The following is a 6,000-nucleotide window of genomic DNA, read 5'->3' on the forward strand; positions in this document are numbered from 1 at the left end:
TATTCATATCTATAGCCCATAGCAAAATGAAGTCTGAGCTGCCCTTTCTAAGAATAACACTGTCTGGCCCAGACCTGCTCAGAAAGTCTGAGATAAGAAGGCAGTAGTTCATACCAGACATGGAGTGATAACTCCCTTGCACTGAATTTCTCAGCAACTCAGAGCAGTAACCCAGGAATCAAAGCAATAACTGGAACATAACCTGAAAAAAAATCAGCTGATGTGCTGTATTCCTCCCCCCTGCCCTGCCCCCCCCCCCCCCCCAATATCTTGCCCTAACCCGCTGCTTAGCATTACTGTTTTCTCTGTAACCACCCTATTAATACAACGCCAAAGTTACTGCTGTACAATTTGTCCTACCCGCTTACTGGTTAGTAAGGAGAAGTGTTGATATGTCTTGCAGATGTATTGATGTCATTTAACAAGAGGAGTAAACCTAAACATAGCAATTCTAGGAGAATATAATTGCCAATTTTATATGTGAATTTACAGTAATTTGTGCTGTGTTGGATTATCTTAAAAAAATATAATACAAATTTGAGATTTCCTTTTTCTGTTTATCTAGTGGTAATAAATTAAATTTATGCTGGTATACACAGAAACCTGGCATTTCAGAACAGGTAGAAACCATTTCTTCCTCCCAACTCCAATGACATCCTATTGAATTTACTTATACGTCACATACTGTGAGAAAATATCAATTTTCCCTGAGTCATTTGATAAAAGCAACTGAAGAATCAAGGGCTGAAGAAAATGATCTGTGAAAATACCTTGAAGCTAAATAAATATAGTGATGACATGATTAAAGGAAAAGGTTAAGTTAAAAGTCTCCAGCAATCATAACAATATTATTAATAGTAATGAGGGAGCACAATGAGAATGAATGGTAGAAAGAGAGATAGGGTAAATGTAATGGACAAAAATAAAGAATCAGAAAACATTATATAGATAATATGTAAGGAATTTCAGTATGAAGAAAATCTTATTGTCTGTAAGGTTATGTGTTTACCTTGTAAGAGATACACTAAAAACGTTTCTGAAATATTAAAAGAAAAGACAGAAAACTTTTGAGATATATGGTAGGGTCATATCAAAGTGGAATAGGCTGAACCAAATGCATTAGACCATTTCTATCATTCTTAGTCTAGACTAGCAGACATGTACTTGTGTTCTCCTCTTTCTTTCCCCACATGGGAATAATTTTTATTTCTTTCCTGTTTCCTTTTTCCAGATTACTTTTGTCTCCAGATGTGACTTCTAGCAATACGTTTCAAGCTTCCCTTTCTCTTACATCTCTGTTATCTCTACTGAAAAAGGTGTTATTGCTGTCATTGAGTTAATTTTATGATTGTTGTTCACTGGAAGGTTTTCTCAGGATACTATATAAGAAGTGATGCTTTTTCATACACTTTTCACTAGAAAGTCATGGTTTCCTAAATAACTGAGCAAGCTCATGATATGGACTTGTCCATTGTACGTTTTAGGAATGGCTTTTCCTCTCATCTAATGTCTTTCTCCAGTTTCATGTCCCTAGGCAGCAGAACTACAATTTTCTCCTTTCTGCACTTGTTTTCATTATCCTTTTCCTTCTGGCTTGCTCCTCTTGCCTTTTCCTCTCCCCACTTATTTCTCCAGTTAGTTTTTGTTTTCTGCAACACTGTGAAGCAAAGTGCGTTGAATTGCATCATTTAATCAGAATGCAGTTTCAGATGATAGTGAGAATTAGTGTTAAAACCCTATGCTTGCTCCCATTGCCAGGGAGAACATGCAATAATACCCATTCTGAATGAACATTTTATTTTCCCCCCTGCAGCCCACACAATGAGATATCACAGGAAAAAGGTCAGAAAGAAGGCTAAGAATTATCCTTGATCTTCATCACAAGGCAGTTGTTGCTATCTGCCTGTGAAAAGCTTCTTGATTCCTTATATGTTTGAGTATGGGCTGTAATGATTTCTTTTCAACAGACTTTCTGACCTTCTTCTTTTTTCTGGTCCTTTTTTTCCTGCTTAGATTATATAAATTGATTTCACCAGTAAAACATAACATATTTTCCTGATTCTCAGTTCTTTGCCCCATACTCCTATTTGCCCCACACTCCTATTTCAAATGGTACCTATCTGATTTACAGTGATTGTCATTTTCCCATCATTTCCTCCTTTTCTTCTTGCTATAAACATTTCTGTAAGAGTGAGTTGTTGATATCTTCAGCAGTTTCTGAAGATCAGGTACATCATAGATATCCACTGAAATCCTCAAAATCTCAGAGGTGATTTAAAAGCTCCTCCAAAATGTTTGACTACTACCTGTCTACCTGGCAAAGAGGGCAGTATGTAAATGACATTTGTGCATAAGTAATTTAAACAGATTAAAAAAAATAGAAAAAGAGAAAAATGAATCTAAGAATGTTCTTTCTGGCTTTAGTGAGTGAAATAGACTTCTGCTTTTCTTGCTGGCTGTGACCAAGTATCTCTTTAAGCTGGCAGAATGTAGGTTAAAGCCTAAAGTGTTTTAGACAGGATTCAGGTTCTGTTTTGACTTAATCTCAACCTGTTTAAAACCTGTGAGACTGAAAGACTCCAAGGAAAACCATGTGTCTTGTGCTACTGCCAGAGGAAAACTCTCCGAATATTTTCAAAGCTCAGAAGACTCAGTGTTTCTCAATTCTTTCTATTTATTACTTGTCCTTTAATATACGTTTTTGAAATTAATGGATGAAATGTTGTTATTGGCCAGAGTTTAGTAGTTACAGTGCTGGTTTCCTGTAATAAGAAAGAAAAAAAAATAGCTTTTTATTAAGACTATTTCGTAAAGACTAAAATGTAATGTTGTATGAAGATTTCCTCTTCAGAATCTTCTATTAAATTTTCATGAAATGTCATATTTTACTTTTCATAAAGAAAATACGAACTTTTCATTGACGATTTGATGTTACAACCATGAGGAATCAATGACATTACTGGTAATATTGTGTTAAATAGAAGGTAATATTTAGCTCTTTTGGGCAATTTGAGTAAGCTTCAGCAAAATGCAGCAACAGGCACTAGGCTTCTACAGAATGATCATCATCCTAAATTTGATTGAAATTTTAAACAAAACTGTAGAGTCTCTATGGTTGTAAAGGTGGGGCTGGATTAGGTCTCACTGCAAAATGAGTTTACACAAATGGTTTCACATTCCCTCTCTTAATGCCCCTTCTTAATGCCTTATATTCCTGAAGCACAAACTCATCAGGTTGATGAACTCTACAAATAAGAAAAAAATCTTCTTATATGGGCTTTTATTCATTTGGGTTAACCTCTTCTTATTACAATGACCTGAAACAAATGACAGATTGATAGGAATATGAATTGCTTCTTTAATAAACTGTTGCAACTCAGTACTATGTAGACCTCCAGGCTACTGACATGTAAATCCCTTTTAGATTGTCTGAAAAATTACAGAGGATTTGTGACTGATAACTGACTGCAGTGGATTAGTTTCTTAGTTTGTAATGTGTTCAGATTCAGGTTTTATAGTTGAGAGATCCATTATATCTCACTACTCCAACTTCTCTGTGACTTTTTTAAGTCACACAACAGATATATATCTTTTTGGTAAAAAAATGTTGATGCACAAATGTGATAACTTACATGGCCAAGTTAACCTTTCTCTGAGTTCCTTATTTACTGAGGTTTAGCTAACCCAAGTAGTTAATTTGCAATTAGTCCATTTGTCTTAATCAGTGTGTTACTACAATGTAAATTGGGAAAGTTCCCTATTTTTATTTTTTTTTATTTATTTATTTTTCCTGACTGGAACAAGGAGGTTTATTATTATTATTATTATTATTATTATTATTATTATATTGTAAAAAGTTATCCTCTCTAATTAATCTCCAGATATCTCAAGTCACATCTCCCTGTGTTATCTGAAATGCGTAGAGATTCAAACATAGTATTTAATCTCACAAACGTATTACTATTACTTGAGTGCTCCTAACTGCTGTAGCTTCTAAGTCGGGCCTAACACTTACACGTTGGGTCTGCATCCATATTAATTGCTCTAGAAAACTAATAAAATAATCAAAAATATTCTGTGAAGAACACAGTGACTATAAATCTTCTTCAGAACGTTTTAAGAAGATCTCTAGAAGCATAGAACAAAGCTTGTCTTTCAAAACAACTAAGATTCACGATCTTTCCTTTGTAATGACAATCTGCTTATTGATTCAAGAATTCAAAGTGGTTAACTGATGTGTCAGTTTGAAGGGTGACTGGGATAGGCACAGCTAAATTACAGTAGGTAATGTCTCATGTCAACTACTCATGTGAACAGTATACTTAGTTGAGGGCAGTATGACCTGCAGTGAAACAACATAGCTGTTGTCCAAAATGTGCTTGCTAGGATCTTGGATGTACTTCAGGAACAAAACAAAACAGTAAGTCAACAAACAAACAGAAACTTTGTTCTTTTTTTTTTTTCTTGTTAAATCTTAATTATATGGAACATGCAAAGAAGAGAAATGAATTACATATGTTCTGTCAGATGTGTGGTTTTAGCAGCAGTAAAAAGTGGCTGTTCAAACTTAAGGAAATTTGTATGTGGGTGAAGATTATGCCTGAAATTCCGTATGACACAAGGTTTCCCTTTGAAAGAAAACAGAAAATATTTGCCTCTATATTTGGATGAATATTTCTAATTTTGTTTAATTTTGCTGATGCAAATTTTGCACAGATTTAAACATAAGAAAAGAGCTCCATGAAAAAAAAAAATAGTCTGTTTTAATTCTGGATCTTACCTTTGATGTTAAGTATTTGCTTAATTTTAAACATGCAAGTATGAGTTCTGAAAATTTATGCTGTCTACACACCTTATACTTAAGCTGAGGCATGTATTCTGATTTGTATTTTATCTGTTTCTGGGCTGAAGTTTCCAACTTCACAAGACTGTTAATTTCTAAAGGTGTTCATATATCTATTATCTATAATCTATAATTAAATAGAAGTTCAAACAGCCTACATTCTACTAAAACAAGGTACAAGGAGGCTACTGAATATTCAAATCATTTGAAAAAGTAACTTCCCAGAGGTATCTGAGCATATAAGTATGCAGGTATTATTATGTCAGCATCTACCGCTAGTTTTCAGTCAAACACTTCTCTGTAGTAGGGTTTTTCAATCAGATGGCACATTATTACCATTGCTGATGAAGTGATGTGGTAGGTGATTTATGTTGCAGGATAACCAAGTACACATTTCCTATCTTTAAATCTAGAGACTAATTAGACTTCATTGTTGAGTAAAATCTCTGTGCTCATGAAACCTTGCTTAAAAGAGGGCAAGCAAGTGATACTTCTCTGGTTTTAAAGCTGCGCTAAAGATGTCTTTTTCAGGTGACAGTATTACAAAATAGAAAATACATTTCTTAGTAGGTGGTGAAAGATGGTGTCCTAGGCTCAGGCAACGTTAACATTTGGTTTCATAGTGAGGGAAAACTCCACTGTTTTCCTTTCCTTCTATTGTTGAAGAATGACATGGTCTCAATTATACTTTATTTACAAAACTCTATTTCCAGAGATCAAAACTACACTCTGAAAGAAATATGGTTTCTTTCTTTTTTTTTTTTTTTCCCCTTGGATGGAGTGATTTTATCAACACACAGAATTTCTTGTAAAATATATCCTAGAGAGAATACAAAAAAAAAAAAGTTCAATGTTTATCTAAGTGCTCAATCTGATTGATATATTACCTAACAGAGTGGTTTAACCACTTCATTGCTGTAACCTAATTCTGCTTGATAGTAGAAATTTTAGACTTTCTCAAAGTGAAATGGGAAAAATTAGAGGGAAGGAGCTGGCAGTCTGCATTGAAAACCAAAGGAAAAAATTCTGTTCCCTTCTAAGCAATTGCCAATTGGACATTTGACAAAACAAATTGGATATCTGACAGAACAACAGTGAGTAATTCTGCATTTTACTGGGTATAGGAATATGTTTTCATTTTGTTCCTTTAGTGTTTG

This window comes from Anser brachyrhynchus (assembly GCF_964034855.1).
Source record: "Anser brachyrhynchus genome assembly, chromosome: 1".
NCBI classification, from domain to species: Eukaryota; Metazoa; Chordata; class Aves; order Anseriformes; family Anatidae; genus Anser; species Anser brachyrhynchus.